General features: G+C 45.6%; 1 protein-coding gene across 4 annotated transcripts in view; it reads left to right on the top strand.

The window, feature by feature from the left end:
- The window catches only part of SLAIN1 (SLAIN family member 1), a 107,433-nt gene that overhangs the window by 37,364 nt on the left and 51,512 nt on the right, over positions 1-18,557 (top strand). Inside the window, exon 1 of one of the 4 annotated variants that reach the window (XM_090023860.1) lies at positions 9,419-9,507. The exons of the other annotated variants lie outside the window; for them this stretch is intronic. The gene's annotated coding sequence lies outside the window, so the exon portion shown is untranslated. Of the gene's footprint in view, positions 1-9,418; positions 9,508-18,557 lie in introns of those variants that run through there. 4 annotated transcript variants of the gene reach the window in all.

Below are 18,557 nucleotides of genomic sequence, written 5' to 3'. Positions count from 1 at the left end.
ACCTGGATTGATGTGGTATCGGACTTAATCTATTTTAGGTTAGGCTGGCGTGTTGAACTGCTGTACTGGATTCCCTATTGATTTTTTAAAGTAGGCCACTGTCCTCTGGCATCTTAGACTCCTTTGTGCCTTCCCCCCACCTTTGCTCCCCCTTGCAGGGAACTTGGCTTGTGTTTGACTGCTTCAACCAAGCACCCAGCTGGCCCCACCCCTGAGCTCTCACAGAGCCAAGTCAGCACAGTGGCTGATGCTGCCAGGGGAATAGTGGGGGAGGGCTGTTCAGCTGTGCCCCGCAGTCCAGTCCTTCTTCCTGGGGCTGTGCCAGCTTGCAGAGGCCTGGGGGTCCCTGAATGGGTATGCTGGAGCCCACCCAAGGGCACCCATGCTTCCAGGAGTGGCATAGCCCCAGAGAGCATAACTTAGCTGGTGGGCATGGCCGAGGAGGGTTGCCTTCACTGTGTGCCAGCAGCTGTCATGCTTGTGGCTTATGCTGCTGGGGGAGGGAGGGAGGGGAAGGGCTTCTTGGCCATGCTCGGCAGCCAGTTGGGGATGGCCTGGCTGGTTGGCTGCGTTCAGCAGTCTCAGTCAGCCCAGGGAGCCCTCTGAGAGGCATTTAAGAGTGCCCCCAACCTGCTGGCTTCACCTAGTGCAGGCAGCCTCCACGTCCCCCGCCACACCCAAGGGGGAATGTGTTTTCTGTTCATTACCGATTTAACCTAGGGCACTTAGAGTAAAGCACGTAACTTGGATTGCTTCTGCCTCTGGCTTTTTGAACATCTGTATCTGGACCCAGTCTGTTAAGTTAGGTCTGATTCATTACTAGTTTCGGTACTAAGTAATACAGGACTTGCCTGCCTGAGAGATGTCCCTTACCTGAAGCAGTACTTTGGAAATTGATTTCCAAAGTTTTGTTGGAATGGGGACCATTGCATATGTGTTGCCATAACCACCAGTCTGTAGTAATTCTCACTTGTATTTTTGTGGCTTAATGATCGTTAGGCATTTATATGTGGAAGAGATTTCACAGAAAAGCTTGATAGATCCACCTTAGAATGCTTTCTAGTTTGGCTGTTATGATACCATTTTGAGGGGTGGGAGGAGTAAGTTTGAGCCCCTGCTCTGAATCAGGCAGAGAGAGGATTTAAACCTAGGTCTTTCACATCTGGAGGTGCCATAGTCCTTTTCTAGCCAGCAAAACTTATTTATTTTTCTTTCCTAAATAAATTGTTTGGATGTTTCTGAATTCTTGTTTTGCCCTGAATTAAGCCATTCACCAAATCAGTGCTCTGTGAGTTCTTTGCAATAAGAAATGGGTCTTTACAGGGTCTCTACAACTGTATTACAGTGATGGGTGAGACCCTGTTCCACTCATTAGGCATAAATAGGTACCTAACTGTGATTGTCTCATGAAAAACAGTTGATGCAAAATGTGATTGGGTCTTCTTCACATCTTTTTTTTTTTTTTTTTTTTTGCTCAGTATTGATTGTAGGAAGATGTTTTAAAAAGTAAATGCATGTTACAGGCTATACAGCTATGCCCAGGTAATTGCCTGTTAGTGAAGCCTGGCAGGAAGTTCTGGCCCCACCTCCAGACTTGTCCACCGCAATTTGATGTTAAATTGTAGAATTCTTTTGCGAGGGCCCTCCTCCTCTGTCAGGATGGTAGAGCTGGCCAGCATGGTCCACTTCAACACACGTAGCCATTGCTGCCGTACAAGTGCAGCATTGCAGTCTTTACAATAATCAATCTGATGTTGATATATCCTCTCCTTTCGGGTGTGATAGCCCACAGGGGATGGCCCAGTCTCCTCTACCAATGGCCACTGTCCTGACACTGTTCCACAGGGCCTATTGGGAGTTCCTCTATCGTTGCGCCCCTCCATAAACCTCTGTGTCTTTCAGTCAGTTCTTGGGCTCTGGGTCAGGTTGGGAGCACTTCAAACTGCACTCAATCTCTGGACTAGAGTTGGAGTACTTTCTTACATGATTAATCCTGGTCTTCCAACTGGGGATGCCTAAAAGTCTGTTTGGAATAAATAAACAAAAATGCAGGCAGAATCTCTGCCCCTCACCAGCTCTCACTGCTTGCTCCTCAGCTTCTTGTCCAGGGCTCCTCACTCTCTCTCTCATCCCACTCTTACAGTTGTCTCCGTGATGCTCCAGCTGGCCAGAGCTGGGTACTTCTGGTGTGTCTATGTTCCTGGCTCCTTCAGGTGAAGGGGAACCTGCTAGCTGGGGAAAGGCCTTACTGGAGCCAGAACTGAACTTCCCTGGTATCCTGCACAGGGCTTCCCCTGTGATGTCAGCGGGGCTATTCCCCCAATCTCCAGTGGGGCTGGTTACAAAGATGGACAAGCCTGTCCTTTGCCCCAGAAGGGGACAACCCTTGCCCGAGTGCAGCTTCCCTGACGGTGGGCCCACTACGCATGCACGTAGTTTAAAAGGGCCTGCCAACACTAATAATTATGACATCATAGGGATAATGGAGTCCTGGTGGGACTCCACCCATGACTAGACCATGGGTATAGATGGCTATACCCTGTACAGGAAGGATCGTATAGATAAAAGGGGCAGGGGTGTAGCTCTCTATGTTAAGGAAAGCTACGTGTCCCTGCAAGCTGATGTTGGTGACCGGGGGGACGACTGGAGACCCTCTGGGTTAAAATCCGTGAGTAACACGGCACAGGGGACACAATGGTGGGAGTCTACCAGAGACCTCCCACCCAAAGTCAAGAGCTTGACCAGGAGTTCACCTGGGAACTGGCTGAGGCTGCGTGCTCCAGGAACATGGTTATCATGGGTGACTTCAGTTACCCGGACATCTCGTGGGAGGATTACTTGGCAAAATCCGAGTGGTCGCAAAGCTGCCTATTGTGCGTGGATGACCTCTGCGTGACTCAAGAAGTCTATGGGCCAACGAGAGGTAAAGCGTTGCTCGACTTGGTACTGGCCACTGGGGACGACCTAATCGGTGACCTGGTGATCGATGGGAAGCTGGGTGACAGTGACCACGAGCTGGTCACCTTCACCATCTGCCGTAAAGCTGGCAAGTCAGTCAACAACATGGAAGTCCTTGAGCTCAGGAAAGCCAACGTTGACAAGCTCAGGAGGCTTGTCAGTGGGGCCCTAAAGAGCCACAACCCCAGAGAGAAGGGAGTTCAGGAAGAGTGGTTGCTCCTCAAGGGAGCGATCCTCAATGCACAAGCTAATTCTATTTCATCTCGGAGGAAAGGCAGCAAGAGGACACAGCAGCCCCTCTGGCTCTCCAGGGACCTACCAGACCTCCTGAGGCTAAAAAGAAAGGCCTACAAAGGATGGAGGATGGGATTCACTTCCAAGGAAGGTTATTTTGCACTGGTCCGGTCCTGCAGGGAGCAAACCAGGAAAGCCAAGGCTGCAACTGAACTCCAGCTAGCTTCAAGCATCAGGGACAACAAAAAGTCCTTTTTCAGATATGTGGGGAGCCAGAGGAAAAGCAAGGCCAACATTGGACCCCTGCTGAACCAGATGGGGCAACTGACGCCTAGGAAAAAGTCAACCTATTAAATGGGTAGTTTGCTTCAGTCTTTCATCAGTCCCATGGGACTCCCATGCCCACCAAGGGACAGGGCGGTCCGGGTGAGGGAGATCCCCTGCCCTTCAATAATGCTTACCTTGTAAAGGAAGGTATCCAGCCTCTCAAGGTGTTCAAGTCAGCTGGCCCTGACAATCTGCACCCCAGGGTACTCAAGGAGCTGGTGAGCATCATAGCCCAGCCTCTGGCACGGATCTTTGAGAACTCCTGGTGCTCTGGTGTAGTGCCCGAAGACTGGAAGAAGGCCAGTGTGGTGCTTATCTTCAAGAAAGGGAGGAGAGTGGATCTGGCAAACTATAGGCCCATCAGTCTGAATTCTATCCTGGAGAAGTTCTTAGAAAAGTTTATTAAAGAGGCCATCCTATATGGATTGGCCGGCGCCAACATCCTAAGGGATAGCACGGGTTTGTTGTAGGTAGGTCTTACTTGACCAATCTCATTTCCTTCTACGACCAGGTGACCTATCACCTGGACAAGGGAGAAGAGATTGATGTTATGTATCTTGACTTCAAAAAAGCCTTCGATCTGGTATCCCATGATCACCTCTTGATGAAACTGGCCAATTGTGGCCTTGGGTCCATCACGATCCTCTGGCTGGGAAATTGGCTCCGTGGTCGGACCCAGAGGGTAGTAGTTGATGACAGTCACTCATCATGGTGTCCTGTGACCAGTGGGGTCCCCCAAGGCTCTGTCTTTGGACCCATATTGTTCAACATCTTCATTAATGATGTGGACGTTGAAGTCAGAAGCGGACTGGCCAAGTTTGCTGATGGCACCAAACTTTGGGGCAGAGCATCCACACCAGAAGACAGGCGAGCGATCCAGGCTGACCTGGACAGGCTTAGCGGACAAGAACCTGATGGTGTTTGACACTGAAAAATGCAAGGTTCTCCACCTTGGGAGGAAAAACCTGCAGCATCCTTATAGGCTTGGCAGTGCTATGCTGGCTAGCACTATGGAAGAAAGAGACTTGGGGGTCATCATTGATCACAAGATGAACATGAGCTTGCAATGTGATGCTGCAGCTAGTAAAGTGACCAAAACACTGGCTTGCATCCATAGATGTTTCTCAAGCAAATCCCAGGACGTCATTCTCCCCTTGTACTCGGCCTTGGTGAGGCGGCAGCTGGAGTACTGCATCCAGTTTTGGGCTCCACAATTCAAAAAGGATGTGGAGAAGCTTGAGAGAGTCCAAAGAAGAGCCACGCGCATGATCAGAGGTCAGGAAAACAGACTGTACAATGACAGGCTGAGAGGCATGGGGCTCTTTAGCCTGGAAAAGCGCAGGCTCATGGGTAATCTAATGGCCACCTATGAGTTTATTAGGGGTGACCACCAGGATCTGGAGGGACGTTTGTTCACCAGAGCTCCCCAAGGGATGACGAGGTCGAATGGTCATAAATTACTGCTAGACCATTTCAGGCTGGACATAAGGAAGAATTGCTTCGCTGTCCGAGCCCCCAAGGTCTGGAACCGCCTGCCATCGGAGGTGGATCAAGCACCTACATTGAACACCTTCATGGGTAAATTGAATGCTTATCTTGCTGGGATCCTATGACCCCAGCTGACTTCCTGCCCTTCAGGTGGGGAGCTGGACTTGATGATCTTCCTAGGTCCCTTCCAGCCCTAATAGCAAAAAAAAGCAAAAACAAAAAAAACCTTCCACCCTGGACTGGTTCAGGCTGTGCTTCAATGGGGCTGGGAGTGCTATCCTCAGCACCCACCCCCCCACTGCAGGGGGGGAAAGGACCGGCCCTTTACCGGCTCAGGCAGCGATCCCACACCACTGGCAAGCTCCAATATTCCCTGCAGTGAGGAGGAGAGTGTGAGCAAGCTGAATAAAGGAGTTGCTGTTTTGGAAGGGATAAAAATGATATTACCCAAACTAGGGAAAAGTTCACTATATGTAAAGTATCATTGTTGCAGGTCTTAACTGTTTGCCTGATTTAAAGTAAAACCTTCTAACACACAGACACAAAAGATTTAATGGAATTGCTGTATGAACTAAAATTTCCTCATATTAGTAGAGTAGCCTCTAGGGAAAAGAGGCTTCATATTCCTCAAAGTATTCTTAATGAAATGTGAAACCATTTGATTCTTTCTGGTATAGTAAGCAAATGGATGAAAAGGCCTCTTCTGTTCTAATAGCCTCAAAGTAGCAAGCTCATATGTACAAATACAAAGAGAACAGACTCTTTACGGTAGCTTGATTGATTAGGCCACTTCAATACAGCGAGTAACTGAGTGCCATCAATCTCCATAGACCTTAACGAGTATGAGGGTACACTGCTTTCTGTATGACTAGGCCCTCTGTACAGGAAAAATTCAAATAGGATCTCGGGCCACAGCTTTGTAGGAGTTGTTAGTCACCCAAAAAAACTGAGGTCCAATCCCTGCTTTGGCACATCATAAGTAACTTCACTGACATCAGTCATTTCACTAGTGTAAAAACTGGCATAAGTGAGAAGAGATGGAGGCAAACAGCCTAGTGATGGCCCCTGGGAGGAGTTAAGGTAAAAAGAGCAGTGATGCAGAGGATGGTATTTAGAATCTTTCAAAATTAAATGTTGTGTGCTAGAAGCCCTGATCCAAAGCATACTGAAGTATACTGAAGTCAGCAAAAAACTTTGATTAAGTTTGGATTGGGTCCTGTATCTTCCCATTTGAAAGAATATCAAACTCTTATATGCAGGGATCCTGGTTTTCTCTGATATAAAAAATCTCCAATTTTTGGTTTAAAAAATAACCCAAAATCCACATTTTTCCATGACTAAAATGAAATGCCAGTGTGTGTGTGTGTGTGTGTGTGTGTGTGTGTGTGTACACAGGGAACTTCTGTAGGGACTGGATGTATTTAAATCAGCAGGTCCTGACGATCTCCACCCCAGAGTGCCGAGAGAATTAGCAGAGGTCATTGTGAGACTCCTTGCTCGGCTTTACGAGTGCTCAGGCGTGGTGCCAGAAGATTGGAAAAGGGCCAATTTGGTTCCCATTTTCAAAAAAAGGGAGGCAGAAGGACCCAGGAAACTATAGGCCAGTCAGTCTTACCTGGATCCTGGGTAAGCTTTTTGAGAGAATTATCCTGGCACATGTCCAAGAAGGGTCAGTAGGGGAGATTATGTTTAGGGGCAACCAACATGGGTTCATTAGAGGCAGGTCCTGTCAGACCAACCTGGTGGCCTTCTATGACCAGGTCACAAAATCCTTGGACGCAGGGGTAGCAGTGGGCATAGTCTTTCTGGACTTTAGGAAGGCCTTCGACAGTCTCTCACCCCATTCTCATTAAAAAAACTAGGAGACTGTGGCGTCGACACCTACACAAATGGGTCACTAGTTGGCTGGAGGGCCGCGCCCAGAGAATGGTGGTGGACGGATCTTGTTCGACCTGGAGGGATGCGGGCAGTGGGGTTCCTCAGGGCTCAGTCCTTGGGCCCGCACTGTTAACATCTTCATCAGTGACTTGGATGGGGGTGTAAAAAGCACCCTGTTCAAATTTGCAGATGACACTAAGATGTGGGGAGAAGCGGGCATGCTAGAAGGGAGGAATAGGCTGCAATCGGACCTAGACAGGTTACAGGGGTGGGCGGATGAGAACAGGATGAGATTCAACACTGAAAAGTGCAAGGTGATGCACCTGGGGAGGAAGAACCCGCACGATACCTACAGGCTGGGGAACCCTCCTCTTAAAGACCCCAAGGGTAGGAGCCAGCACCACTTCGCTTGGAAGTTGGTTCCAGATCCTAGCCACCCCGACTGTGAAGTTTGGACCTCCTGATATCTCGCCTGAATCTACCCTCTGCCAGCTTACGACCATTATTTCTTCACACTCCTGGTAATGCTTGGGGGAACAGGGACTCCCCCAATGCCTGCTGGTCTCCTCTGACTAGTTTATAAATGGACAGTAGATCCCCCCTCAGCCTTCTCTTGTGGAAGCTGAACAGGTTCAGGTCCCGTAGCCTCTCCACATAGGGCCTGCTCTGCTGCCCCCTGATCATGTGGGTGACCCTCCTCTGGACCCTCTCCATGTTGTCCACATCCCTCCTGAAGTGCGGTGCCCAGAACTGGACGCAGTATTCCGGCTGCAGCCTGACCAGTGTCACATAGAGAGGGAGGATCACCTCTTTGGACCTGCTTGAGATGCATCTGTGGATGCATGCCAAGGTACAGTTGGCCTTCCTGACCACTTCCCCACACTGTCAGCCCATGTTCATTTTGGCCTCAATAATGACTCCAAGATCCTTTTCTGCCTCTGTGCTGGCGAGAGGGGATGAACACCTTGCTGGGGTCTTTTGACCACAGTACTCTTTCCTGCCATGGCAGGGGGTCAGACTTGATGATCTGCTCAGGTCCATTCTGATCCTACCAAATATGAAACTAGTGGTTAGTGGTGTTTCATTTTAATCACAGAAAAATATGGACTTTGGGTTACTTTAAAACTTTTGGAGTGTTTTTTTTTTTTTTTTTTTTTAGCAGAGAAAACCAGGATTGCTGATTTATGTATTTAATCCTGAGGACTGGATTGGAAACTGTGAGGTTATATACTCCAGATCTTCCAAAAATATTCTTTTGAATTTGTCAAAACTGGAACATTGATGCTTATGTGGACACCTTCCTCTTATTAGTCGATGAGAGTCTTGTCATCAAATAGTGACTGACCCTAGAATAAGGCTGTGGTAAACTTAGAGATTTAGGATTTATTGGATGAATCTCAAGTAAACAACAGGAAGTTTATGCTCTGCATTAGCTTGCCATGAACAGTGCATTGTAGTCCTGTGCAAACGACTTAATTATTGGGAGCCTGGTGACAAGGCTAGTGAGGTTTTTTTGTTTTTTGTTTTTTTTTCATGGAAGTTTTGTGGGGACAGCCTGTGTGCTTTGGGGGACTGCAGCAGGAGCATTCATCTCACAGCCCCTGTCAGATTACTCAGATCTGTGAATCCTGCTACGCATCTGTCACCTGGTCAAAGCTATACCTAACACGGTACACAAAGCTGTAATTAAAGCTGTGCCAATTCATCATAAGCATCATAAAATGTCCTTATAAGGTCTGGCACAGACAATAGAGCCTGCAAATGTTGAAGGGCTTTTAGCCATCAGACAAGGAATTATTGCCAAACTGTGTGCTGACAGTAATTGCCAAGTACTATGTCTCCAAGAGACACGCTGGGTGCATCCACATGTAATTTTAAGGTGACAAAATATAAACTCTGGCTCAGTTTGCACCATAGTCAGCTGCTCCTGGGTGCAGTACCTACATGTGCGCCCGGGACTATGGTACTGTGAGCCAGGGCAGAAGCTGCCTCAGGCTGGTAGGGGGCCCCAGGAGTCAGCCGTGAGTGGCAGAGGAGCTGGATGGGGCACCAGGGTGCTAAAGTGCAGGGTTAGGTGGCAGGTAGCCCCCACACTTTAGCACCCTTGTGCTCCAGCCAGCCCCTGTCACTGTCTACATGTGTGTTTCGGCGGAGTACTATCCTACAGTGAAGTTAATTAGTTTACACCCTAATACTGGCTCATGTAGATTGTGATGCTTTAGTGTGGAGTTAATTAATTGACTGCTGGGAAGCACACACATAGATGCACCCACTGAAGAAAAAATGATAATCTCACCCAGATATCAGGGATGAAGCTCACCATTGAGAAGCCACATGACCAGTATGACAGTTCAGTCTTCATTAAAGCTTACCTTGTCATCAGTATAACAGCTATGATGATGAACATACTGAAATTCTAACAATAGATGCCTTAGTAATTTATATCGTAGTCTACAAACCTCCAAACAAAACTTTTACCATTACAAGTTCATCCAACCTCAACCAATATAAAATAAGATATTACTGTCTATTGTGTTTTGCAGTTGCACAAGCATCAGTAAGACCAGGGTGTACACTACAGACTGCTGCTGACATGGCCGCGCTACTCAGGGAAAGTGAAAGGTGTGATCTTTGATTGAGGACACATGCAGACGTTCCCAGGACCTGATCTGTGATCACCCAGCTTACTTTAAGCCTTACCTTACTTTAAGCTGTGTGATCATAGATTGGGTCCCAGCTTGTGCATATATCTGTTGGTGCTAGAAGCTATGCTGGCAATATGATCTAAGTAAGTCGGGGTGGGGGGCTAGTGTGGGTCCACGTTGGGGGGCGGTAGGGTGGGGAATGGCAGGGCTGGCAAATTTCCAGGGGGGATTGGTGGGTCCATGGGAGGAGAAGGCCATTTGTTTGGAACTTAGAGTGGTTGGAGGGCTAAAAATAGCTTGGTTAGGATGGGGGGTGTGTAGGGAAAGGGCAGCCCCAGAGCTAGGGTGAGCAGCTGGGCTTTCCCAGCCCTGGAGCTGTGTTCTGCACATATACACACATTTGATTAGATTGGGCATGGCGTAGCCTGATCTAAGTAGTATCTCCTCAGGGGAACTATGATCAGGCTGGCCATTTTTTTTCCATAACCTTAACTCCCTGAACATGTGGATGGTTTGGCACTTAGATCAACCTGACCCTTAGGTTGATCTAAGTGTAACATCTGCACTAATCCTCACATAACTGTCCTTTTGGAAGTCCCCATTGTAGACACAGTCATATGGGCAAAACTGTTCCTTTTCTGATATAGCTTGTTTGCTTTTAGCTGATGTTTTTACTCTATCAATAAAAGCACAACTTTGCCAGTATAGCTGTATCTATTAGGCATGCTTTGTCAATACAGTATAGTCTTAGTGTAGTCATTGTATCTACATTGTATTTTAGGTTGGAAGATATTGTTGTGTTTCAGTTTAGGATATTACTAGAAATTACTCCTGATGAAAGATGCCAATCTTAATGTTGTGAAGTTGTCTTTTGGCTTCTTTTATGTAGTCTTCATGGATAAGGATAACTATAGCTCTTCCTTTATTGGCTGGTTATTACCCTAAGAGCCTTGTCGACCTTAATGTTGTATAGTAGGTCCCTATATATGGGTAAACACCTCTTGAATTACAGTGATAATTATAGTCAAACGTGTTAATAAAATGATATACGTGTATCCAGTTGACCTCGCAGTTGTGCTTCAGGCATTATCTTTTCCCATTGTAGGGCCCTGTTTATCTGAGTAAATTCAGAAAAATTTAAGGTGAATTGCTAAAGGTGCACAGTTATTGTATACAAGGTAAAGCATTTCAAACTCCTTTCATTCAGAAGCAAGTACCAGTAGCTTTGGATGACTGTAGGCTAATCTTTCTGATCTCTCATTTTTAAAGGTAAAAAACTGTCATTTATGCCTTTAATGCCAGTGAAATGGTTTGGCAGTAGATGGCTATGTTAGAGTAAGCAATCTGTACTCTAGTACTGCAATAATGGAACTTGTCTTTCAAGATTTGTTTATAACAGAGCTAGGCCAAGATGTTTATTTTAATTGGTGGCTAAGAAGTTTGTCTCTAAAGTCTGTATCAGGCCTCACTTTTTTTGGAAAATCTTGTGCCTTATGCATGTTACAGCAAGTGAACAGTAGGAGCTGTTTTTGTGAGAACTGATTTTTACCTTATGCAATTTAATCCATAACACAACCTCATACATTATAATAATCATATATGTGATTATGTGATATAATCCACAACGAGAAATAATCCGGAACACACTTACAGGCTCAGCAGTGCTACACTTGCCAGCACCACAACTGAAAGAGACCTGGGGGTTGTGATAGACCACAGAATGAACATGAGCTGCCAATGTGATGCCGTATCTGGCAGAGCAAACAAAACTCTGGCATGCAAACAAATCTAAGGATGTCATCCTACCACTCTACTTGGCTTTGGTGGGGTCGCAGCTTTGGTGGATTGCAGTTCTGGGTGCTGCGCTTCAGGAAGAATGTGGAGAAGCTTGAGAGAGTCCAGAGAAGGGGCCATATTTTTGATTAGAGATCTGGAGAGTGGTTCATACGAGGAGAGGCTGAAAGACATGGGACTGTTCAGCTGGGAGAAAAGAAGACTTTTATAGGGGACTTGGTGGCAGCCTATAAGTATACAAGGGGCGTACATCAGGGCCTGGGGGAACACCTGCTTACCAAGGCACCCCAGGGGAAGATGGGAACCAGTGGACATAAACTACTTGAAGATCATTTCAGGTTGGACGTGAGGAAAAACTTCTTTATGATTCGAGTGCCGAGGGTCTGGAACAGACTCCTGGAAGAGGTGGTAGAATCACCTATCGTGGAGATCTTTAAAAAACAACTTGACATGCACCTTGCTGGGGTCATCTGACCCCAGCAGCCTTTCCTGCCTGAGTACAGGGGGGCTGGACCCAATGATCTTGTGAGGTCCCTTCCAGCCCCTAACATCTATGAATACATTAACAGATTGTATCCTCAGCCTGTTTACACTTCTGTGAAATGCTGTTTGACACATGAGATCGTATATTCCTTTTGTGCTCCTGCTGAGGACACCAGACAGATTGGAAATGCACCTTCCCATCAGGTAAAAAGAAATGACATGCTCTGAGCTAGGGGAAAAAGAAACAGATGTGGTTGTTAAGGCTTCAGAACACTGCTTTTGGGCTCGCAATTTGGTATTCGGTTGTTCAGATAAGGACATTTCAGAAGTCAAATGTAGGAGAGCACCTTTGCAAACTTGCTTTAAATCTTGGGCTTGCAAAGGGGATTGCTCTGGCAGTGAAGTTTTGAAAAAAGGCTTTGTGCTTGCTTGCTTGTTAATTAGTTAATAAAACACTTGCCTGGCAAAATGAACCAGGAAACCTGAGGTAGAATATCCTGTTCCTGCTTTGTAGGAGTTAACATAATTTGTGCCTTCTCACTTTGACGTCACAGGTTTTTGTGTTCATCACAAAGACAGTTCTCAAAACAATCTTTCACTAAAAGATTTAGAAAGATCAGTTGTGCATTTGCCTTTTAAACATAAACAGTCTTACCTCTGTCCCTAGAACCTGCCAGCTACATAATAGGAATCCCGAGAAGGATTCTGCCTCTCATTTAGATTCAGTGTGCCAAACAACCCCATACAATATATTGCCAAATTGTGCTAAATGAAGATGTTGCAATATAGCAATTTAGACAGTCTGGTTACTGGCTTTTTGGGTTGTACTGAGCTGGTCTCTAAGGACATAGGCAGGCAAGGTTCTTTGAGTAGAGGCGATATATTTTATTAGACCAACTGGGTAGTTGGAAAAGGTCTTAGCAAACTTTTGTGCGCAGTCATCCTTTTGACAGTCTGGTTAGCAATTTTAAATGAAGCTGTAAGAATTTACGCTAGTCTGATATTTGTCTCATTCCTTTTGAGTTAACTCTGAGGCCTTATCTAACAGTTTAAAATATAAATTGATTCATGTGAAATAAATTACAAGACTTCAGAACTCCTCTAGTTACTTCCACATTTGCCGAACTGATTCATTTTTTTAAAAGTTTCTCTAGACTTAGAGCTGACTTAGCTCCTTTTAAAACCTTCCCCCTCCAGATTTATTCAGTGAATGCTTTATAGAAATACTAAAGCTACAAAGTCATTTGATCAAACATCTTGCTGTATTTAAAGTTGTATAATTGTACTTTGGTTTACTTAAAGTGTGGGAAGAGGATTTTGCTCTTGTTTGTCGTTGTTACAAATGAGACAATCAAATGTAGGGATTTCATTGTTGTATAGTTCCTCCCTAAAACAATGTGCTTGAAAGTCTGGGAAATCACAGTGCTTAGATACCAGAGGGCTACGTATAATGAAGAAATTAAAGTTGTCAATTTTTTATTACTTTCACTTTGGAGTCCAGACCAAAATAACTCTTATCTCTTTCTTCTGGGTATCAAAGAGCATCTTTTATACATTTTAAAATGGTTTTTGCAAGAATTTGAAATAATTTGCAAAAAATTACAACTAAGAAAATACTGTGCAATATTTTGCTTACCTAACCAGAATCATTATGAGTACTGATTACAATGTAGATGCGTATTCAACTTAAGTAATGGCTTTTGAAAAAATATTACAAATCAAGTTTTAAATGGAGGCTTATTTACTTGAACTGTTTTGGAAAACAGAAGGGCTTTTGACTAAGAAACTCTTTTAGGCTAGACCTTTACTCTTGAATGTAGAATATATTAGCTAATGGTTATGGTAGTGAAATTTACTTTTACCTTAAGTTTTGATGTTTTAAATGTAAATTGTAAAATAAATAATAATAATAAAAATAATTTCTCAGTTGTTTATAAATTATGGACCCATTGGATTCTTGTGGAAAGTTTCTGGTTCTATACTTCTTATTTTTTGAATAGCTTCTTTGAATGTACTAATAAATATATATACATTCCAAAGAAGATAATTGAAATGTTTACTAATTGAAATAGGATCTCCAGATGTGAACCATATGATGAGCTCAGAGAACTGTCCTGACAACGTATTTATTTCACCCATTTGAAAAAAAACAAGTTAGGAAAGCAATTACTTTTCCCCCTTTTCAGTCTAAGGCTCAAGGTATAATTTCTGCCTTGAAAGCAAATCTCCAGGAAGAAAAATACTCAGGAATAGGTATTGTAGGAGCTCTGTCATTGAGTCTTGAAAGACTTCTATTGTAACACACATGTATACTGGGATTATATTCTGTTTTCACTGCATCCAGGGAAGAGGGCATGTTGCTGTTTCTCAGCAAGAAAGTGATGGGATAGAAACAGAAAGCAAGCAAGGAAACCCTATGGGCATTGTGTGGGGTGGGCAGTTAGAGACAATGACAGATTCAGAGTGACTGGAAATATGCATGAAGCAATTGAAACATAGCTCTGTGCTGATGGCAAAGTTCCTACCACTAACTAAATGGCTGACGGAATCGTTGCTATGGTTATACGGTCACTAAACCAACTGATGAAACAAAGTACTGAGATTGCCACAACTGATGATTGTAGAGGCTGAATTTGGAAGCAGCACTGTGCTGCCCAGAAAATCAGGATAGTGAGTGGTTGCATAAAAGCGTTGAATAGGATAGAAATATGTATAAAAGTGCCTCTGTCTGATACCTGATTTTACAAGTATTATTTTAATGCCCACATATAGCTATGTTGCTGACTTACAGCTTTATCATGCGTATCCCAATACTTGCTCTTTTCCTTTAAAGCTCCAGCTTCTTGAGCTTTGTAGTTATCAGGGATCCAGGTTTTCCGTTTCCTGCACAAAAACACAATTTTTCCTTTTTAAAGGAGAAAAATGCAGGTTCCCCCCCCTTAGAAGTGGGAAATTGCCTGCAAGGGGCTGCTTGGGGCTGAGGGGGAGTGGGAGGAGGGCACTTGGAAGGCAGGAGGCACCACGTGTGTATGTGTGTGCACGTGCTCGTGATTGCACCACCTCTGGAGGGAGCTTTATTCCACAGTCTGGGCACCCTTGACTGTGAAGACACTTTTTCTAATGTTGAGCCTAATTTTTTCTTCCAGGAGTTTGTGGCCATTACTCCTGGTTTTCCCTTTGTGTGCCCTGGTGAACAGTTGATCACCAAGCCCTTGATGTATTCCTCTAGTGTAGCGGTAACCTGCTACCAAGTCCCCTCTCAGCCTTCTTTTCGTCAGGCTCAAGAGTCCTAGATCCCTCAGCCTTTCCTCCTATGGCTTGCAGTGTAAGACTCTGATCATACGCATATCTTTTCTTTGGACTCTCTCAAGCTTGTCCGTGTCCTTGTTAAAGTGTGGTGCCCAGAACTGGATGCAGTGCTATAGCTGTGGTCTCACCAGTGCTGAGTAGGGCGGAAGAACCACCTCCTTGGCTTTGCTGGAGATGCATTGATTGATGCATGCCAGAGGATTATTTGCCCTATCAGGTACAGTATTGCACTGCTGACTCATATTAATATTGTGGTCTATTATTAACCCCAGGTCCCTTTGATTTGTGGTGCTAGTCAGTTTGGTGCTGCCAAGCCTGTAGGTGTGTTGGGGGTTGCTCATCCCAAGGTGGAACACTTTACATTTCTCAGCGTTGAACTTCATCAGATTCCAGTCCGCCCAATTTGCTAACCTGTATCCACCCACCTGTATCTGTAGCCTATCTTCAAGTGTGACCAGGATACCCCATAATTTGGTGTTGTCTGTAGACTTGGCCAGTGAGCTCTTCATCCCCACATCCAAGTTGTTAATAAAGATGTTGAAAAGTACTGGACCAAGCACCGACCCCTGCGGGACACCACTGCCTACTTCTCACCAAGATGACCCATATCTGTTCACTAAGACTCTCTGGGTCCTATCCTGCAGCCAGTTTCTCACCCACCTGACTGTCTCAGAGTTAAGCCTACAATCCTCCAATTTTTTCACAAGGACATCGTGGGATACTAGATCAAGGGCCTTTTGGAAGCCTAGGTATACAATGTCAACTTGCTCTCTTGTGTCAAGTTGGCAAGTTACCTGGTTATAGAAGGAGATGAGGTTGGTAAGGCAAGAACTGCCTGTGGTGAAGCCATGGTGGTTGTCATTCAGAATCTTACCTTCTGCAAGCTTATTGCAGATAGACTCCTTGATGAACTTTTCCAGGATTTTCCCTAGGATGGAAGTTAGGCTGATTGGCCTATAGTTACCTGGGTCCTTCCTTCTGCCACTCTTGTGGATGGGCACAACATTGGCCCCTTTCCGGTCCTCTGGGATTCTCCAGAGCACCATGAGTTGTGGAAGAGTTTTGCCAGGGGTCCCGCAACGATTTTGGCTAGCTTCTTTGGCACTCTTGGATGAAGATCATCCGGTCCTACTGACTTGTATTCTTACTTACTCACCAGAGGTTCTGGTGGCCGTTTACAAACTCACCGGGGGGGACCATCAGGAATTGAGGGAGGCTCTGTTTTCCCCGGGCACCACCTGGGGTTACTAGGAATAACATCCACAAATTGTTAGAGAGAAGGTTCAGGCTGGACATCAGGAGACATTACTTTACAGTTAGGACTGCCAGGCTCTGGAATGAGTTCCCAAGTGAGGTGCTGTCTTATCTTGGTCTTCAAGAGGAGGCTGGACAGATATTTGGCTGGGGTGATATGATCCTGGCACCCATTCCTGCTCAGGGCAGGGGGTAGGTCCTGATGATCTGTTTAGGTTCCTTCTGACCCTAAGTACTACGATACTATGATATTACTGGTAAAGCTGAGTCCAATCTCCAATTTATGCTAGCATGATTATACTGATGCTGATTTTGAAAGCAACAGCACACGAGTTACGATTAGCTAAAGGGGAGAAATGAGTTGCTGTAAATCAGCTGCTCTGTAGTAACTATCTATTTTCATGCCCTTGCCATGCATGGACAGCCTGTCTGTCAATGATTATTCATAAGCACAGAGCACCTGGCTAATTGGACATCCTAACCCTGTTTTACTTTATAGCATCTTTTTCATGGTCTCATGCTCAGGACAGGAACAAGTAGCTGTGAGCCTATCAGCATGAAATTTTAGTTCTTAATGTATTACTAACATAGTCATAACGACTGAAGAATTTCTTCTTCTGTCATGATCCATACAAGCAGCAATGAGGTATAGGTTGACACTGCTGCAAAAGCAGGTTGCAGTACTGAAGGGCCCAAACATGACCCGTTCATTTCACTCCTACCTACCCAGCCCAAAGGCACACTCCAAAACCAGATGTACAACAGTAAGTTTTGCTCCAGGCTCAGCCTTCTGCATCCACTCTTGAGCTCTTGCTCTTCAGTGGTTGCATCTACATGTGCAGTTAGCATGGCTGAAGAAACTCCAGCGCAGTTCAAGCTAGGGCTTATTGCTCCAGGGCACTACATTTGCACATGTGCCTAGGACCACAGAACATTGAGCTGGGTCAGAGTAGCCCCAGCTGGCAGAGGTTTGGCGGGGGCGGGGGTGGTCAGCCTACCAGCCAGACCTGAGCTGCTCCGACCCAGCTCAGTGTACTGCAGAGGGGTTGGTTGGGGCATGAGGGTGCTCCAGTGTGGAGGTAGCTGGCAGGCAGTCCCCTCACTGAAGCATGTTGTGCCCCAGCCAGCCCCATCACTATCTACACATGCACTGCAGTGCAGCAAATTGTGCCACGGCAGGATAGTACTTGTGTTTACAAGTACTAACCTATGGCAGTGTTTATTAGTTTACTGTTCCCTAAGAGGGTCGCATATGCAGATGCTGAGACTTTACTGAGGAGTTGATTAGGCAACTGCAGTAAATGTCTCGTGTAAATGTGCCCAGTGTGTCCAAGGGCTGTATTTACTGAAATGCAAGATGAGATTTCCCACCCAAATTGGCATGGGGGAAAAAGGCTCTTTGTCTTTATAACTGCATACGAGGGAATCTCACTAAATACATTGTTTATCATTAAACTGCTACCAAAAGCAGCATGTGCTCAGCAATGGAAGCCAGCTATGAAATGGATTTAAATTTTGCCAACACTGAGCATGATCTAAAACACACGATCCATATTGGGCAAGCATGCTAATGGGTATCTACCACATTTTTTAAGGAAAATTTTTCATGTTCCAAGCCAAATCAGCCAAATCAATTCGAAATCTGTGAGTCACTCAAGAACCAAATGTGGCTGTACTACCGACAAATATTCTCCACCCCCGCCTGAGGCTTCGGATGCTTTGAAATCCTTTGGAGGGCATCCTATGTGTAGGCCCAAGTCTGGAGGCTTGGGGTTTGGAGGCCCCTGAGTTTTGCTTGCCCTTAGCCATATAAGCAAGCTAGAAAGAAGTCTCCCATTTTCATAAAGTTGGTGTATAGCAGGGATCTTCACCCTGGAAGTGGAAGTGGGAGACTGATAATGCCTTACCTTGGTTCAAGGTATGTTCCCCTGCCAAGAAAGCGATGTTCCCCTGCCAGTAGAAAACCCTCTTAGTGGTCATGGTATTTCCCCTGCCAGGGAATCTACCATGTATATTTTTACAAAATATATATTAAAAAACCAAAAACAAACAAAACCACAAAACTAGCTCAGCTTGTGCCATAGTCAGCTGCTCCCAGGAGCAGCATCTACATGTGCACCTGGGATTGCAGCAGTGTGAGGAAGGGCAGACCCAAACCTGTTCTGGCAGGGGGCCCCAGGGGTCAGT

This window comes from Crocodylus siamensis, chromosome 1 (genome assembly GCF_052110815.1).
Source record: "Crocodylus siamensis isolate JL-2025a chromosome 1, ASM5211081v1, whole genome shotgun sequence".
In the NCBI taxonomy this organism is placed as follows: domain Eukaryota; kingdom Metazoa; phylum Chordata; order Crocodylia; family Crocodylidae; genus Crocodylus; species Crocodylus siamensis.
Note: the sequence above shows the minus strand (reverse complement) of the source record. Positions and strands in the feature narration are given on the sequence as shown.